This window comes from Tupaia chinensis, unplaced genomic scaffold (genome assembly GCF_000334495.1).
Source record: "Tupaia chinensis unplaced genomic scaffold, TupChi_1.0 Scaffold148378_1, whole genome shotgun sequence".
Taxonomy (NCBI): Eukaryota; Metazoa; Chordata; class Mammalia; order Scandentia; family Tupaiidae; genus Tupaia; species Tupaia belangeri.
In genome coordinates, this window is record NW_006208228.1 from 212,554 (window position 1) to 230,937 (window position 18,384).

An 18,384-nucleotide genomic window follows, 5' to 3' on the forward strand; every position below is an offset into this window, starting at 1 on the left:
TTGTTGTGGGTGGGGCAGACGAGCAGGTGCAGAAAAGGAAGTACACGTAGCCAGGAGGCCGTGACTCCTCTGCCCATTCTGGGGGAAAGGCCAGCCATGCCCAAGAAGGCCAGCCATGCCCAAGGGCTAGGCGGGCTCCATGGTGGCTCGTACCACAGGGACACTCTCATTTTGGGGGCTGGGGGATAGCTGCAGGCTCATCCCCTCATCCAAAGACCCAGGTCATGAGGGAGCCAGGGTCACCAGGAGGGGGTGGCACCTGACTGCGCAGACAATGGGCCTGAGTGGGCAGAAGTGCTCTGAGATGTCAGTTTGATGACTACAGGGGGCTCCGACCAGGGGAGGGCCTCGAGGAAGAAGGCCCCGCTAGCTGGAAGGCAGGCCATCCCCCACGAGACATGACAGCACATGGCGTTCCCTTGTGATGAATTCTCTCTTGTCTCCTGAACACCTCTGAGGAAGGGGAACGGGAAATAAATACCGACAAGTTCAGGGACCGGACCGGGTCAGAAACCTCCACGGCAAACCAGGGCTGGCTCGGTGTCAGTGTTCAGGAGCTGAAGTAGAAAAACCCCTATGACCATGTTAGTTTTCACTGGAGGGTTCAGGGGTCAATGCTGGATGCTGTTCAGGCCTCCTTGAACAGTGGAACTGGGGAGGGGACGCTTGAGTGGTATAGAAATGGCGACTGCCCCCAGGTTGGACAGCCTCCTTCTTACCAAAGAGCGAGGCAGTTCCTGCGCAGTTGAAGGGGTCCTGTGACCTCGCGGAGGTCCTTGGCCCACATGTAACCGCCTGTGTAGTTGTCACTTGAGCACCAGCAAGTCTAATCATCACATTGCAATCCTCGACCTTTGTCCCTGAGCAACTCGTCCCTGTGCTTCAAAACATTTGTCTTGTGGACAGTCTTCTCCTCCTGAAGTTCCTGACACCAGTGATGGCCAGCATGCTTCTGTCCTGGACTGCCACTTGGGCCGACGTCCACAGTCACTCTGCGAGGATGTGGCCTGACGTCACTGTCCAGCTCTGAAGGCAGGCTGCAGGTGGTCACTGCTTTTAACTGCACTGAATGCCTAATGCCCGAAGTGCCTCTAGTCTCCCCACCACCCAGCACCTCTGGGAGGGCCTGGGCTGCTTCGTGCTGAACTCAGCAGCTGGGACCCATCTCCTGTATAGAAAGAACTAGCTTCAGCAGTAGTTTGCGTTCTTTTCTGTAGAGAAGAAACCATGCTTGCTGCTGTGACGTGCCGTTGCTGTAGACAAGGGCTGTAGGCCGTCTCCCTCTGTCTAGCCATAAGGACTGTGTGGGCCACAAAAGTGTCATGGGTGGGGTGTCTCAGTGTGGCCATGAACCACACTCACACCATCCATGTGCCCCCCCACTCTTCACTGCACATGAGTTATCCAGGACCTGGGGCAGTCATCCAGGCCCCTCACTGAGAGGACTTGCTCCTTGCCCAGATAAGTAGGGAGGAGGGAGGCTAGCACCCTTTTATCACCTGTCCCTTGAATATTCACGCCTTCCTTCCAAGCTTGTCCCTATTTCAACTCCTTTAAAGAAGGCATCAGCTCACTGGGGGAAGGAGAACTGGAGCCTGCACATCTTAGAAGAATCAACCTCAACTCATAGAATCCAAACTCCAGTTCTAAAAGTTATTCCTCATAATAAACTTTTATCAAATCCTTCATGAAACTATCTGCTTCATTTCTATCTCAGAAAACAGAATTGGACCATATGGACTCTCAAGAGATTCCAAATACCCAAAACAATCTAGAATAAGAGCAATGTTGGTGGTCTCGTGTTCTCCAATATAAAAATTTAGCCCAAGGCTAATCAATCAAAATGGTGTGGTACTGGTACAAAGACAGACATACAGACAATGGAATGGAATACAGAGCCCAGAAATAAACCTCTGTTATATCACCAATGGCTTTTGACAAGAACGTCAGGTAGAACAACTTCATCAACAATGTTGTTGGAGAAGCCAAGAGATGGCGTAGTGGTTAGGAGCTGGTCTCCCACATGGTTGACAATGGTTTGAACTCAGGCCAGGTGCATGTGTATGCATGCCTGAAATCCCGAGAGACAGGAGAAGAAGGGATTGCAATGTGGCCACTTCACCTGGGGGATGATTCCTCACTTTCTCTCTGTATCTACAGTGAGTACACATAGCCTATAGCAAAAATCTCTCTAAAAATAATGTTGTTGGGAAAACTGGATATTTACATGCAAAAGAATGACTCTAGACCCTTACATTATAAACTAAACAAAACTTAACCAATGGGCTGAAGTCCTAAGTAAAACTTAAGATGTAAAACTCTTAGAAGAAAACAAAGGGGAAAAGTTCCTAATACCTGATTTTGCAATAATTTCTTGACTATGACACCAAAAGCCCAGGTACATAAGAAAAAATGGATACATTTGAATACATTAAACTGAAAAGCTTCAGCACAGCAAAATAGTCAACAAAGTAAAAAAGCAGTTTACAAACTGGGAAAAAATGTTTGCAAACCATATATCCGATGTTAAACTTTATTGGCCTAAGAAAGCCTCCACACCCCTTCTTGAGTTCTTGTAAGCAAAACACAATGTCACTTGGAAGTCTGCTTCCTTAGTAAGTTCCTAAGTTACAGCCAACCATAGTAACTACACTTCAGTCAATCACAGAATGCCCACCCTTTCTTTTGGATTGAAGCAGAAGTAGAACATCTTAAATTTTTAACCCTTTGTTTACAGGTTACCTAGATCATTTCTGATTAAGAAAACTGTAGAAAGTTAGTAACTACCAAAGGCGAACACCAAGTGGTGGCATGTGTCAATTTTCCAGAGTCCAGCTTTGCAGGGTGTCTGAATGCACCACTCCGGGTTTCTGCTCACACTTGCTAGAATCAATCGTAGCAGATTTTAGTCCACAGGTTGCTTTTTCCCATATTTCTTTGCAAACTCTTCAGTGTTCTTACAGAATGTGTTGCAGTCCTTAGAGTATTCTTGAGCTAGGTCAGCCCGGAGCGGGTACTCAGGTTGGGGGTCATTCCCCAGTGCTATGCGGGACTGGATTAGTTGGCTGGTTTTGGTTGCCGGCTTCTGGTTTACAGCACTACTGACAGACAGACCTGCCCCATTTCATCCATGTGCGGGTGACAGATCTTTGTTTTAAACATGATCTTCAGTAGTTTAAATGAGTACTCTGCTGGAAAGTTGATTTAGACCCTGAAGGCCTCCTTGTCATATGGAGGTTGTCAGGAACAATAAGCCTGTGCCAACTCAATAACTTAGCTTCATCAACCTGGATGTACAGAAGTTCTGCATTCCACATTTGCGGATTCCTTTAAGCTCCTCACCAGCCTCCTGCTGGCAACCATCTTGGATCTGGTGCTGCTCAAAAGCCCACCCTTTACACTGTGTTCATGCAGGCAAACATCAAGCCATCACCAACCCAATTATTTCTTGACCTCATTCCCTCATTTCTGTTTCTTTGGACATCACTCTCCCTTTCTTGTGCATGAATGTCACCCCAACACAGGGCTATCTGGAGAACTTAGGAAGCCATTCTGGCAGCTGACCAATCAGAATTTTTTTTTTCGTTCAACTAAATTCTACTAAATTAGGGAACCAGCAGTTAGCATAATGGCTATGTCGCTGGATTCCCACATAGTTGACCGCGGTTCACGTCCCGGACCCGGTGGCTTAAAACTCATACCGGGCACGTGTGCGTGCATGCCCAAGATCCCAAGAGGAGAATAGAAGAGAAGGGATTGTGGCATGACCATCCCCTCTGGGGGGTGATTTCTCACTTTCTGTCTCTATGTCTCTCTCTCTCTGTCTGGCGAGCGCACGCGCCCTGTAGCAAAAACCTCTTCAAAAAAAAAAAATTCTGCTAAATTAAAGAGTCTTAAGTTTTTTTGCCTTTTTTTTTTTTTTTGCTAGAGGGCATGTGCCAGAGAGAGAGAGAGAGAGAGAGAGAGAGGAGATAGCACTCCCAGGGGAATGGTCACACTGTAGTCCCTTCTCCTCATCTCTCTCTACTGTGGGGATTTGGGGCTTGCTTGCACATAGGTTGTTTGTTTGTTTGTTTGTTTTGTGAAAGAGCACACTTTATTGGGAAGCAGAGTGCCGCACACTGACCAGCAGACGCAGGCTGCCCAGTGGGCGCCCTCCACATAACACTCCAGCAGACACACGGGAGGTTTGTAGTAAAAATCAGTCGGAACGTGGATTCTTCTGGGCACATTCCCAACCTGTTCCCCACCTCAGGACACTGCCAACCACTATCCTGAAGCGATGGTGGTTCACTAGAGATAGAGCCCCTCAGGGGTGCCTTCTTGTTTTTATAAAGAACATTTTCTTTAGATTTTTTGAAGTCTTCATTTGTTACTTTCATTCTCCGTTCTCTCAAGGCCATCAGACCAGCTTCTGTACAAACTGCCTTGATGTCGGCACCAGACAGGTCATCCTTAGCCATGATCAGGTCGTCCAGGGTTACATCATCGGCCAGTGTCATCCTGCTGTGTGAAGCTTAAATATGCGCTTCTCGGTCTTTCATCGGGCAAGGGGAACTCAGTCTTCCTGTTGATGCGGCCTGGTCTAATACGCGCTAGATTCTGTTTGTGGCCATAGTAACTTTCACATCTCCCCTTGAATCAAATCCATCCAGCTGGTTCAACAGTTCCAACATTGCTCACTGAATTTCTTTCACCACCAGAGTTTGAGTCATATCTTTCGGTCCCAACAGCATCAATTTCATCAATAAACACAATGGATGGTGCATGCTCTTCAGCAACTCGAAAGAGTTCCCGTACAAGTTTGGGCCCATCACCCAGGTACTTCTGAATCAGTTCAGAGCCAACAACTCTCAAGAAAGTGGCTGAAGTTTGGTTTGCAACTGCTTTGGCTAACAAGGTTTTTCCTGTGCCAGGGGACCATAAATAATGACCCCCTGGGGGGGCTTTATACCCATCTCTTCATAATATTCAGGATGGGTGAGAGGAAGCTCCACAGACTCCTTAATCTCCTAGATTTGGTTGTCCAGCCCCCCAATATCGGTATAGGTCTCCCATGGGGCCTTTTCCACCTTCATCACTGTGACCGAGGGATCCATGTCGTCCATCAGCACCCCTACCACTGCATGCACCTTGTGGTTGAGCAGGACGGAGCAGCCTGGTTCCAACAGATCCTTGTCTACAAATGAAACAATGCTGATATAGTGTTCTGAGCCCACAGATGTAGACACGATGGCATGATTGTCATCAACGATTTCTTCCAAGGTTCCTACCAGCATTGGGGTCCCCCTCAGATCATCCACGTTTGATCTTTCCTCCTCTTGCTTTTCTTCTAATGGTTTCATCTGTTCCTGATTTCTAATGAATTCTTCTTCCATGAGAAGGTAGTCTTTAATTCTCTCTAGTTTCAATAATTTTAATTGTCATTGTGTGTGAGGTGTCACCAGTGGCAGTTTGCTGGCAGCATCTGGTCCCTTAGTTTTCTTCCTTTTTTTCCTCACTCTAGTTGGGACAGGAGGTTCATACTTCTTTTTCTTGTCCTTGTCATCCTTCTTGCCACCTCCAGGACCATGACCGCCACTCTGACTTTGACCCATCTTGCTCCGGCTGCTCCACATAGGTCTTTTAAGCTGCCAGATCCAGGACTCAAACTGTACCATCAGCCATGTGGGATCTACTGCCTTAACCACCAGGCCACAGTGGTTAAGGCCCTAGCTCCTACATCTCAACAACAAAATACAAACAGTCCAACTTAAAAATAGGCAAAGGGCACATCTCTACGGTTTTAAGCATCCAGTTTCTGGCATTTTGTAGCAGAAGCCCCAGGAGACGAGTACAGGCTAGACCAAACTCTTCTCAGTTAAAGGGGCACTACAGTGCTTTTCAAGAAAATCTGGATGGTTCCATAAACTCAGTACATAACTGGTCAAATGCATTTACTTCTTTAAGGATAGCAAACCTACTGACAATGTAATCCCTTTACCACTTCACTTACTATTTGGAGATGCACAGATGGAAAAATACTGCCAGGGCTATCTGGCGTTCACTTCTTATGACCTTTTCTGCTAACTGTCAACTCTTGTACAGTACATCAGAGCCTCTTCCTGTACCTGAGCTGCTCTCAGTGGGACCTGAGCTAAGAAGGACTTGCCGGAGTAGCATGAGCGCTCCATGGGGTTCTCTTTCCACAGCTCACACAATATTTCTTTTCTCTCTCTTATAATGAGCAGTAATGGAGTACTGAGTCCTTAAATCTCAAAGCTAGAAAAGGAAGGTGACACATGAGTAAGAGCTTTTTTTTTTTTTGAGAGATTTTCACTGTAGGGCGCGTGCGCTCGCCAGACAGACAGAGAGAGACACAGAGACAGAAAGCGAGAAATCACCCCCCAGGGGGGATGGTCACGCCGCAATCCCTTCTCCTCCATTCTCCTCTCGGGATCTTGGGCACGCACGCACACACGCCCGGAGTGAGTTTTAAGCCACCGGGTCCGGGACACGAACCGCGGTCGACTACATGGGAGTCCAGCGACATAGCCATTACGCTAACTGCTGGTTCCCAGTAAGAGCATTTTGATAAACCTAAACAGAGGACAGGAGTTTAAATGCCAACAACTGCCGATGCCCGAGTTGAGATCGACCTGAACACCTCTGCGCCCGACACGTGTGAGGCTAAGTCTGGACAGTCCTGCTTACCCGCCTTCGCCTTCACTGCTCTCGGCTGCTTCCAGGAAAGAGCCTGGACCCTCGTCTCTTTTCCAAAACTGCGCTGTCTCATAGCTCTTCACTGAGCCGCCAAAGAACTCCATCCTTCTCCAAGGACACGGTGAGGGAGACTGGCCAGTCGTCAGAAAACAGCACTTCGTGCACGGCACGGGGTAACTGTGATCAGGAACAAGAGACCATGTGCTTCAGACCCCGGGGCTTCCCTGGCAGGTCCTTACACACAGCCATCAGAGGGATGCGCTTGCTTCTGTGCCCACGGACCTCCACCACACGGTTCCACAGACGTGACGAGTCAGCTTGTCCTTTCATTTTCAAGAAGAAAGTTGTTTTAAAGGGTTTCTCACACTGTTCCCATCTACGTCACCGAAAATCCTGTGTTAGGCAGGTATTCGCTGTGGAGACAGAGAGCTAAGGTTCCACTGTGAAGGACGCTCACAATGAAATCCCCATCTGGGCTGAGTTTTTCAGAATAAAAAGACAGTGTGACACGTCTTCTAGCCGTTAGCATGTAGACCCGATATTTGACATCATTTGTTGAAAAGCACAGTTTTAGAGGAAAGATTCACACAGAAGCTCCATGAGAGACTAGAAAACAACTGCAGGTGCCCAGTGTCATCAGAGCCTGGGCCATCGCAGTTTACAGTAACCCAGAATGAGCAGGAAAATAGCGCCATTACAGAAACTGGCCACATGGCTCTATGAAGATCGTGGGGTCCCCTGCCCCTTAAGTAATAGAACCAAAGGGGCAGGAGGGCACACAGTGGGCAGGTGCACAGCACAGGAGCACTGAGTAGGGCTTCCCTGCTCCACAGCCAGCAGAGGCCCGCCTGGTCTGTTTGGGGACATGGCATCTCCTCTCGGAATCACTGCTCCAAATGCCCTGGTCTGGGCACGGTACAGCCAGGGCCTTGCATGTTTGGCAAGCCCAACAAGAATGTGCAGGACTACACAGGGTCCTCGATAGATCGCTCTCGTTTGTAGAAAAACTAAGTTAACTTTTAAAAGCTGGCAGCCTGAGATAGGAATAAAAAACAAACAACGAGATGCAGACACTGGTGAACTCACAGAGATCTGAGGGAAAACACTTACTAGCACAGAACTGTATGCTTGTCATTCAAGAATGAAGATGAGATTGAAAGTCACAGAAAAATTAAACCTTAGGGCCAGCAGGTGGTGTAGTGGTTAAGCCTCAGGTTGACAATGGTTCAAGTGCCTGACCTGGTAGTGTAAAAATCACGCTGGGTGCATGTGTGCCCAAAATATCAGGAGGAGAATGGAAGAGAACGGATTGTGGCATGGCCATCCTCCCTTGGGGGAGATTTCTCACTTACCCTCTTTGCATCTCTCTATCTCTCTAACTCTCTGGAGAGTGCACATCTCCTATGGCAAAAATCTTTTAAAAATAAAAAAGGAAAATTAAATCTTTAAAAGGCAAGAGAACTGAAGACCAAGCAACCTTTATTCAAGAAGTATTAACAGGTAAGTTTGGCAAGAAATAAAATGATTACAGAGAGGTTATGAGTAGTTAGAATCTAGTAGTTATTAAATAGCACAGCTGGAGACGTGACCAGATGGAGAGATGGCCTAATGGATCTAAGTGAACAACTGAAAATAAATACGAGAAGGAGTGGTCAGAGGTAGAGCATCCTACGTCCTTGTGTTATTTCACGCAAAGAATTCAAATCTTTAGTTTGAGGCTCTGTTAAACTGTCAGAAGTGTAGTGCAAAATGTCAAGACTAAGTTTCAGTCCATCTTCCTGTCACGAACACTGACCGCCACCCTGGGGATTTAGAAAGAAGAGAGGCTTATTTAGTTTATAGTTTAGGAAATACAAGGCTAAAGGGAACATCAGGTGAGGTGAGGGGACTCCGCCGAGTTCCGAGGCAGCACAGGCATGAGGTGGACTGTGTCCCTCTTCTTCTAAAGCCACCAGATTCAACCCTGGGCCCCACCCTGAAGACTCAGTTCAATCCCAATCATCTCCCAAAGGCTCCACCTCCTAACTCCACAGCTGGGTTCAGTTTCCACCCTCTTAATCCCATTAGACCAAATGTTGGCCCCTCAATGTTTAGGGGACACATTCAAACCATGGAGGAGTGTCACTACAGCAAGAAGATGTATAGATTCCTAACAAACGGAAGAAAAATATGGAACTGGTGGTGACAGAGGTGGGTTTCGGTCTGTTCCGATGAAAGCCGGAAAAGAGGGAAGAGAAAAAGCCATGTGAAGTGACCAAGAGGAGACACAGGTAAAATGAAAGGATACGAACAGAGAAGGTTTGAATATATTGTTTCCTCTTTGGTTTTTCTGGGCGTACATCAGTTGGAGACTCTCATGTAGGCTTTTCAACCATATATTTACATCTTTACTTTGCCATAAAGCCCGTTTCAATAAACTGCAATGAGTCCAAAAGCACTAAAAAAGGCAGAAAATTTCCAAAAATGTAAAAAGAATAGTATGTTTTGACTATTCCAGCTACAAAGTTACTGTAGCTCCTGTCATGCTGAAATAGAAATGGAAAACAATAAACAATCCAAAAGGAGAACTGGAAACATCAAGGTCACATTTTAGAAACCCCGAAATAATAACAGAAGCCAATTTGCTACTGAAGAATGAGAGCTGGTCAGATTTGGTAGTTACTCCAGAAACAAAAGGAAATGCAGAAATACACAGTCAGGAGTGAGGGAAAATAACTTCACAGCTGGAAATTTACAGTCAGGCAAAGTGCTACTGAAACCCCAGAAGACGATTACTCAGAAATGCACGCTACCTACTACCCAGTCACTGTGTGGAACAACGAGAAGGATGAACTCAGAAAGGGCAGAAATGAATGGAAATACCAACCAATAGGAAGCACAAACAGAAACAACGACACAAACAGTAACATTCAGCTAGGTCTGAGTTAGTGAGTATTTAGAAAAGTCAGTGTTTGAAACACAGATCTCAGATGTCACCACAGGAAGTGAGATTTGGGGGTGAAGGATGAAGAGGGAGAGTGAAATCTGGTGACTGTTCTTTGGGAAATAGACCAAGTGTGATCTTAGATATTACTTTAAGTGGGAGACTGAGCGCGGTGTTAAAAACGGAAGGATGGCCAGTAGGAAATACATGAAACATGATTATCTCGCATGCTGCCCCAAGTCTTGAACTGGCTTTCCCCCTTGGTTCTGTGTCATGTGTGAATACGAGTGATGCTGATTGACCCGTGATTCTGATGTGCAGGGTATTCTTGGTAAACAAAGAAAATGCGTTTACACTGTGGAGGTCAGCAGGTCCTGCAGGTGCATGGGTTTTACCTCATCCCTGCTCCCGTGGCCTGCTGCTGGTCGGGACGGTGAATCTGTGGCGTTGGAAGGACCAGGATGCATCCGCACAGCTGGGTGACTCGGGACACGATCCAATACCTGCTGTTAACATCCTACCAGTGTGGGAACCAGCAGTTAGCGCAATGGCTATGTCGCTGGACTCCCACGTAGTCGACCGTGGTTCGCGTCCCGGATCCAGTGGCTTAAAACTCAGGCCGGGCGTGTGTGCGTGCGTGCCCAAGATCCTGAGAGGAGAATGGAGGAGAAGGAATTGCAGCGTGGCCATCCCCCCTGGAGGGTGATTTCTCGCTTTCTGTCTCTATGTTTCTCTCTGTCTGGCGAGCGCACATGCCCTATAGTAAAAACCTCTCCCCCCCCCAAAAAAAAAAAAAATCCTACCAGTGTGCTTAAGAACCACCGTTTTTTTGTTTTTAATTTTAACAAGCAACACCTGTGCTCAGAGAGAGACTGAGAAAATATCCCCCTGGAGAACAGTTGAGTCATAATCCCTTCTCCACTTCTCCCTTCTTTTTTTTTTTTAAGAGGTTTTTGCTATAGGGCGCGTGCGCTCGCCAGACAGACAGAGAGACAGCAGTGGCAACGCTTCTGAGCCAACAAGGACAAATGAAACAATTGTGTTATAGAAATTTTTAAGCGGAGACCTAAGCTTTCAACTGTTACTATTTAAATTTAAATAATTTTTAGGTAAACATTACATCGAACATCAGTGGTAGAATATAATAGCGCTCCAGTGCATTCAACCAGAAATCATTTCCTAGTCAATTATTGCATTTAAAACGTCCAGTGCATCTGAATCCAAATCCCATAATGCAAAGAAAAATCTTCCCTTTTTTCTCGGTTTTTAACATATTCTTTTAACACTTCAAAGAAATTACTGTCTTTTTCAGGTGGAAGATAAGCACCCCACCCCCGCAACTAAATGGACAAACGGATTTACAAATCCTCTCGCTTGGCATGCCTCAGCCCTGCTTGTGGCCCACAACTGAGGTGAAAGCCTTCCATAGCCCCAAACCAGCTCTGCTTTCCGAGAAGCTGGTGACCACAAAGAAGCAGCCCTGAGAACCAAATGCCTCGTGTAGCCTACCCGGGTACAGACAGGTAGAGCCAGGTACACCCCAGGTGTAGACAGGTACAGCCAGGTACGGGCAGGTACAGACACAGCTCGGACTACAGCCCAGACCTGGCCCAGCTCCTCAATGCCAGGAGCCAGTTTCTCAGCAACTTCCTGGTGTTTTGCAGGCAACTATTCTAGTCTTTTAGAGAAGAGTAAAGACAGAAGGAAAAAAAGGAAGGAGGAATCGGAGTGGAGGAGGGAGGGAGCAACAGGTGGAAAGTACTCTGAATTATAAAACAAAGCTGATGGAATAGGCAGGCAGATTTCTGGAACGGTGTCTGGAATCTCCTAAAGGGTATTTATTTCTTCACGATGGCATGTGTTCTGTGTTCTCATCCTTTATAGCTGTGGGCTGCCAGTGTTGGCATCAGTTAATCCGGCGTAGACAGCACACTGAGGGGACCTGGAGCACGGCTCCTGTGGCCTGCTGTCTTCAGCACTCTGAACGGTGGGTGCTTTCAGACATGTCATTTTGTGGGAACGGCCCGACAAGGGCCTGCACCGTCTAACGCCACCACCAGCACGGCCCAGGTCGTAAGGAAAAGAAAGCGGCTCCTGGGCTGACGCGTTTCCATCTCACTTTCACACTCTGAGATGGCCTGAGTGGGCCCTGCCACTGGACAGCCTGGGTTCAAATCCCTGTGACAGCAGAAGCAGCCTAGTGACCCTGCACAGCCAGCTGGCCTCTCTAGCTTCATTATCTGGGCATAATGGAGCTGTTGTGGAGATCCGTCAAGTAAATAAGATGAAAGCACGTGGCACTACGCCAGCACATGGCATGGTGATTAAGGCACTGGATCCCACACAGCTGATTCCACAGTTCAAGTTCCAGACCCAGTGGCTTGAAAAACACACTGGGCACACGTGCATGTGTGCCCCAAATCCCAAGAGAATGAAGAAGGCACTGTGGTGTGGCCATCCCATTGGGGATGGCCTGCTGGTCTGTCTCCAGAGGATACACATGCTCTATAGCAAAAAAACTTTAAATATAAATAAAGTCTGTGGAATAAGATTTGGTACACACTAAGCATCAGTGACTGCTTAGCCCTCATTATTTAATATTTAATATTTCTCTTTAAACTGATTCTTTATTTAATCTTAAGCTTTATGCTAATCACTGTGCTCTTATATCATCGGTCGGATGTGCTGTTCACTTGTATTCTGAAACAGCAGATCAAACGTTCACATTTAAAATGAAAAGAAAGCAAGTCCTCCCTCCGGCACCGTCTTCCCCCTGTCTGTTTCTGAATGGCAGTACTGGTCTTATCCATGATCTGTAAGAGACTGATGCGTAAAGTCAGCTCTTTGTCAGTCAGTCATGGGTCACATGGCGCTGGGACACGTCCTGAGAAGTGGGTCGTGGGGCCGTTTTACAGGGGGGGGGAACATCGTGGTGGGTGCTGAAGGGGCCTCGGCGGTGCCGCCCGTGCACACCCAGGCTCCAGGCAGGGCCTGCATGCTCCTAACGGCATGCCAGGCGCGGACAGAAACATCAGTAGCAGTGTGACTGTATTATTTAAATTTCCCCCTACTTAAGTCTGATGCCTTTCAATAGCATTTTTTTCAACACAGTATTTTTAAATTAATCTAATTATCAGTCTATTCTTCCTGGCATCTGGGTTTTCAGCCTCGCTCGACAGCCCGTGTCTTGCCCAGCTTCTCACACAGAGCGTGTCCTCACGTCACATCGGCCTGCTCTGTGCATGGCGCTTTAAGCTCCTGGTTCGTTTTGTACTAATTAGGTAGAGGGTGGGGTACAGCTGTATTTATGTTTACAGAAGCTACCTAGCTGCCCCAGTATCACTTACCAAATTATCCTTTTTGTTCCTGATCCAAATGCCACATTTATTATACGCTAATTGTGTAAATATATTCATTAATGAATCTTGTATCTCTTCATTGATCATTGCATTAACATCAGATACGAACCTTAATATTAATTAGTACTGAAAGGCTCGATTTAAGCTTCCTAAAGCATCTTTCTAGCTGACGGCAGCGATGCCCATTACTATATTCTTTCCAGTAACTGCCTTGGCTGTTCCTGCACAGAAACATTTCAGTATGAGACTCCGAAAGTCCCCCTTCATTTCTGGATTAAGTTCAAGTGAGTGCCCAGTGCCATACTGTCCGGTCTAGCTATCCAAGGCCACGGTTAACTCCAGCCTTCTGTGCCACTTGATGGTGTTTTCATTTTTTTTTTTTTGGAACATTCCTTGTTAATTTTATTGTTTGGCATCTTATAAAAAGTGAAATCCTTCTTTCCTTTAGTTTTTAAACTACAGAATGAAAAATGACTGATTTTTATCTCGAGTTTTCATTTTAATTGACTTATTGTAAACATACATATTGAGGGGTACAACGGGATGCTCTGATCCATACCAGGTGGAAGGGTCCGACTGAGCTAGGAAACATACCATCACCTCACATACTTACCTTTCTTGGGGTGAGAACATCTGAAATTTACCCTCTCAGCAAGTTTGAAATATGCAGCACACTGTTACTACCCACAGTCACCACGCTGTGCAGGAGATACCACAAACTTACTCCTGTCTAAGTGGAACTCTGCAACCTTTAGCCAGGGTCTGCCCCAGCCCAGCCTCTGGTGACCACCACCTCAGCTCTACTCTCCACTCGTGTGCGCTCAGCCCTCGGGGGTCCACAGTAAGGGAGGTGACACGCGTTTATGTCTTTCTGTGCCTGGCTCGCTTCACATAGGATAATGCCCTGGAGGTCCATCCATGTTGTCACGAATAATGATTTCCTCCTAGTATTTCATTGGGTATCATGTGCATGTGTGCCCCAAATCCCAAGAGAATGAAGAAGGCACTGTGGTGTGGCCATCCCATTGGGGATGGCCTGCTGGTCTGTCTCCAGAGGATACACATGCTCTATAGCAAAAAAACTTTAAATATAAATAAAGTCTGTGGAATAAGATTTGGTACACACTAAGCATCAGTGACTGCTTAGCCCTCATTATTTAATATTTAATATTTCTCTTTAAACTGATTCTTTATTTAATCTTAAGCTTTATGCTAATCACTGTGCTCTTATATCATCGGTCGGATGTGCTGTTCACTTGTATTCTGAAACAGCAGATCAAACGTTCACATTTAAAATGAAAAGAAAGCAAGTCCTCCCTCCGGCACCGTCTTCCCCCTGTCTGTTTCTGAATGGCAGTACTGGTCTTATCCATGATCTGTAAGAGACTGATGCGTAAAGTCAGCTCTTTGTCAGTCAGTCATGGGTCACATGGCGCTGGGACACGTCCTGAGAAGTGGGTCGTGGGGCCGTTTTACAGGGGGGGGGAACATCGTGGTGGGTGCTGAAGGGGCCTCGGCGGTGCCGCCCGTGCACACCCAGGCTCCAGGCAGGGCCTGCATGCTCCTAACGGCATGCCAGGCGCGGACAGAAACATCAGTAGCAGTGTGACTGTATTATTTAAATTTCCCCCTACTTAAGTCTGATGCCTTTCAATAGCATTTTTTTCAACACAGTATTTTTAAATTAATCTAATTATCAGTCTATTCTTCCTGGCATCTGGGTTTTCAGCCTCGCTCGACAGCCCGTGTCTTGCCCAGCTTCTCACACAGAGCGTGTCCTCACGTCACATCGGCCTGCTCTGTGCATGGCGCTTTAAGCTCCTGGTTCGTTTTGTACTAATTAGGTAGAGGGTGGGGTACAGCTGTATTTATGTTTACAGAAGCTACCTAGCTGCCCCAGTATCACTTACCAAATTATCCTTTTTGTTCCTGATCCAAATGCCACATTTATTATACGCTAATTGTGTAAATATATTCATTAATGAATCTTGTATCTCTTCATTGATCATTGCATTAACATCAGATACGAACCTTAATATTAATTAGTACTGAAAGGCTCGATTTAAGCTTCCTAAAGCATCTTTCTAGCTGACGGCAGCGATGCCCATTACTATATTCTTTCCAGTAACTGCCTTGGCTGTTCCTGCACAGAAACATTTCAGTATGAGACTCCGAAAGTCCCCCTTCATTTCTGGATTAAGTTCAAGTGAGTGCCCAGTGCCATACTGTCCGGTCTAGCTATCCAAGGCCACGGTTAACTCCAGCCTTCTGTGCCACTTGATGGTGTTTTCATTTTTTTTTTTTTTGGAACATTCCTTGTTAATTTTATTGTTTGGCATCTTATAAAAAGTGAAATCCTTCTTTCCTTTAGTTTTTAAACTACAGAATGAAAAATGACTGATTTTTATCTCGAGTTTTCATTTTAATTGACTTATTGTAAACATACATATTGAGGGGTACAACGGGATGCTCTGATCCATACCAGGTGGAAGGGTCCGACTGAGCTAGGAAACATACCATCACCTCACATACTTACCTTTCTTGGGGTGAGAACATCTGAAATTTACCCTCTCAGCAAGTTTGAAATATGCAGCACACTGTTACTACCCACAGTCACCACGCTGTGCAGGAGATACCACAAACTTACTCCTGTCTAAGTGGAACTCTGCAACCTTTAGCCAGGGTCTGCCCCAGCCCAGCCTCTGGTGACCACCACCTCGGCTCTACTCTCCACTCGTGTGCGCTCAGCCCTCGGGGGTCCACAGTAAGGGAGGTGACACGCGTTTATGTCTTTCTGTGCCTGGCTCGCTTCACATAGGATAATGCCCTGGAGGTCCATCCATGTTGTCACGAATAATGATTTCCTCCTAGTATTTCATTGGGTATGCTGACCACATTTTCCTTGCCTTATTTTTCTTTAAATTTGCTAGAGGGTGCATGTGCTTGCCAGAGAGAGACTGATACAGAGAGGGAGGGAAAGTGAAAAAGCACCCCCTATGGGGGATGGTCAAGTCAGAATCTCTTCTCTTTCATTTCTCCTTTTGAAATTTTGGGCACTCACTCCGGCACCAACCTTGTTTCTCAAGCTGCTGAGTCTGAGTCTCCAACCACGTAGTTGGCCATGTGGGATCCAACTGCCTTAACCGCCACATCACCAACTGGCCCTTCCACATTTCCCTTATTCATTCACCACTGAGGAGCCCTTAGGTTGAGTCCATATCTTGGCCACTGTGAACAGTGCATGATAAACACAAGAGTGGATCTCTCTGGGACATTCTGATTTCAGATCCTTTGTTCTGCCGGATCACATGGTGGTGCAATGCCGGATCACGCGGTGGTGCAATGCCGGTCACACGGTGGTGCAATGCCGGATCACACGGTGGTGCAACGCCAGATCACACGGTGGTGCAATGCTGGATCACACGGTGGTGCAAAGCCAGATCACATGGTGGTGGCAATACTGATCACACAGTGGTGCAATGCCGGATCACACGGTGGTGCAACGCCGGATCACACGGTAGCTCTAGTATCATTTTTTAAGAGACCTCCCTCCATACTGTTTTCTATAATGGCTATGTTAATTTCCATTACTCTCTTTTTAAATTTTTATTATTATTATTTAATTTATTATAAGGCATGTGTACTCACCAGAGAGAGAGGGAGAGAGAGGGACAGTGAGAAAGCGAGGCAGCAGGTCTGGGATTTAAACTGGCGGGTCTCGTGGGAGTCCAACCTTAACTACCACACCACCTGCTGACCCCACATCATTTTCATAAGAAAGAACACTACTGACTTTTTTCCACATGTTTTTTTTTTTTCAAAATGTGAATATTGATCATCTTTCTTTATTTCTAATTTTCATGGTTCTTGTACTATTTTCTTCTCTAAGTAAGTGGGCTTAGGAAAGTAAAAATAGAAACTTAGAAAAGGGAGCCTAAAATATTTATTATTTTACGGTCATATGGCATACATACTTTCAAAAACATCTATTTTCTCAAAGGTAGAGCAAACTACAAACTGATCTTCTCTGAAACCCAGTCATAAAATAAGGCAGAAGTAGAAAGCAAAGACCTCATCCCAACATAAAGAAAAACTGTGGGAAGGACTAACATGTCTCCTTTATGAAGACAACTACAGCTACACCTCCAACCCTCACTGCAGAACATAAAGAGCCTCTGATGAAGATGAGCACTTTACACCCATGCTGACTGCTGTTCATAAGTACTTAATGCTGTTCCATACATGACACTGGAAAACTAGGTAGGCATCTGGAAAAATATAAAGCTGGATCCCTACCTCACACTTTAAATACCTATGGAATGGACTAAACCATGGTCCACTCTCTACAGCCAGGGCCAAGGCCAGCCAGCTGCCTGCGTCTATCAGTAAAGTTTTATTGGCACACGGCCATACTCATTTACTTACATTTCTTAATCTATAGTGTACATTGCCTGTGGCTCATTCCCACCGCGAGAGCAGAGCTGAGCAGTCAGTGGACACTGTATGGTCTTCTATGTGTCCCTGCACACAGGTTTGCTGACCCTGGAGTAACCAGTATGTCTCCCAGACTAGGACTTTAAAGAAGGCATGGCTGGTGGTGTCCAGCTTCTTAGTGGACATCCTGACTTACTGCTGAGAGTTTAACGTTTGCTGACCGGGTATTCTCATCCTCTTAGCATTTTTTTCCCAAAGATTTTTGCTATAGGGTGCATGTACTCACCAGAGACACAGAAAGGCAGAGAGACAAAAAGCAAGAAATCAACCCCCCACACACACACACACTCTCAAGGGGATGGCCACGGCACAATCCCTTCTCCTTTCCTCTCCTCCTGGAATTCTGGGCACACTGTACATGAGCCCAGTGTGAATTTCAAGCCACCAAGTCCAGGAACTCGAACTGTGGTCAGCTATGTGGGAGTCCAGCACCTTAACCATTACACCACCTGACCCTCCTTCTCCACATGTTAAGACTGTGAGGTCAATATTTTTAAAAACACTCAACACCTGCAATTCCCCTTTGGGATTTTCCTCATTTACTTCACTCTGCTCCTATCTATACAAACGTATAAAATGTGCTCTGTGCCCACCTGCACGCTACCTGCAGTGGCATGGCCCTGTGGGGTCAAGCGAACACAGGCACTGTCACAGCTGCCGGCACAGCAGTGGCCCGAGTCACACCTCCACCGTCGGTCACTGTCCTGAGGCCAAGCCCAAGTCCTTAATGTCCCAATTACAGACCCAGGACCCTTCCAAGAACAGCCTAAGTGGACTCTATGTGCATCCGGTATATCTGCACAACATGCGCAAGCCGTAGGTTCGTAGTTTGTCTGTCTCTGTGCACCAGTCCTATGTGTAGGACATACTCCGAATCCAAACCGCTGGGAACCAGTGAATTAGGAA

At 46.5% G+C, this 18,384-nt stretch overlaps 1 protein-coding gene and 1 pseudogene across 1 annotated transcript in view; both read right to left on the reverse strand.

Annotated features, from left to right (window-relative positions):
- The window catches only part of LOC102479195 (contactin-associated protein-like 3), a 215,268-nt gene that overhangs the window by 164,495 nt on the left and 32,389 nt on the right, over positions 1–18,384 (reverse strand).
- LOC102478776 (26S proteasome regulatory subunit 4 pseudogene) lies at positions 4,294–5,610 on the reverse strand (annotated as a pseudogene).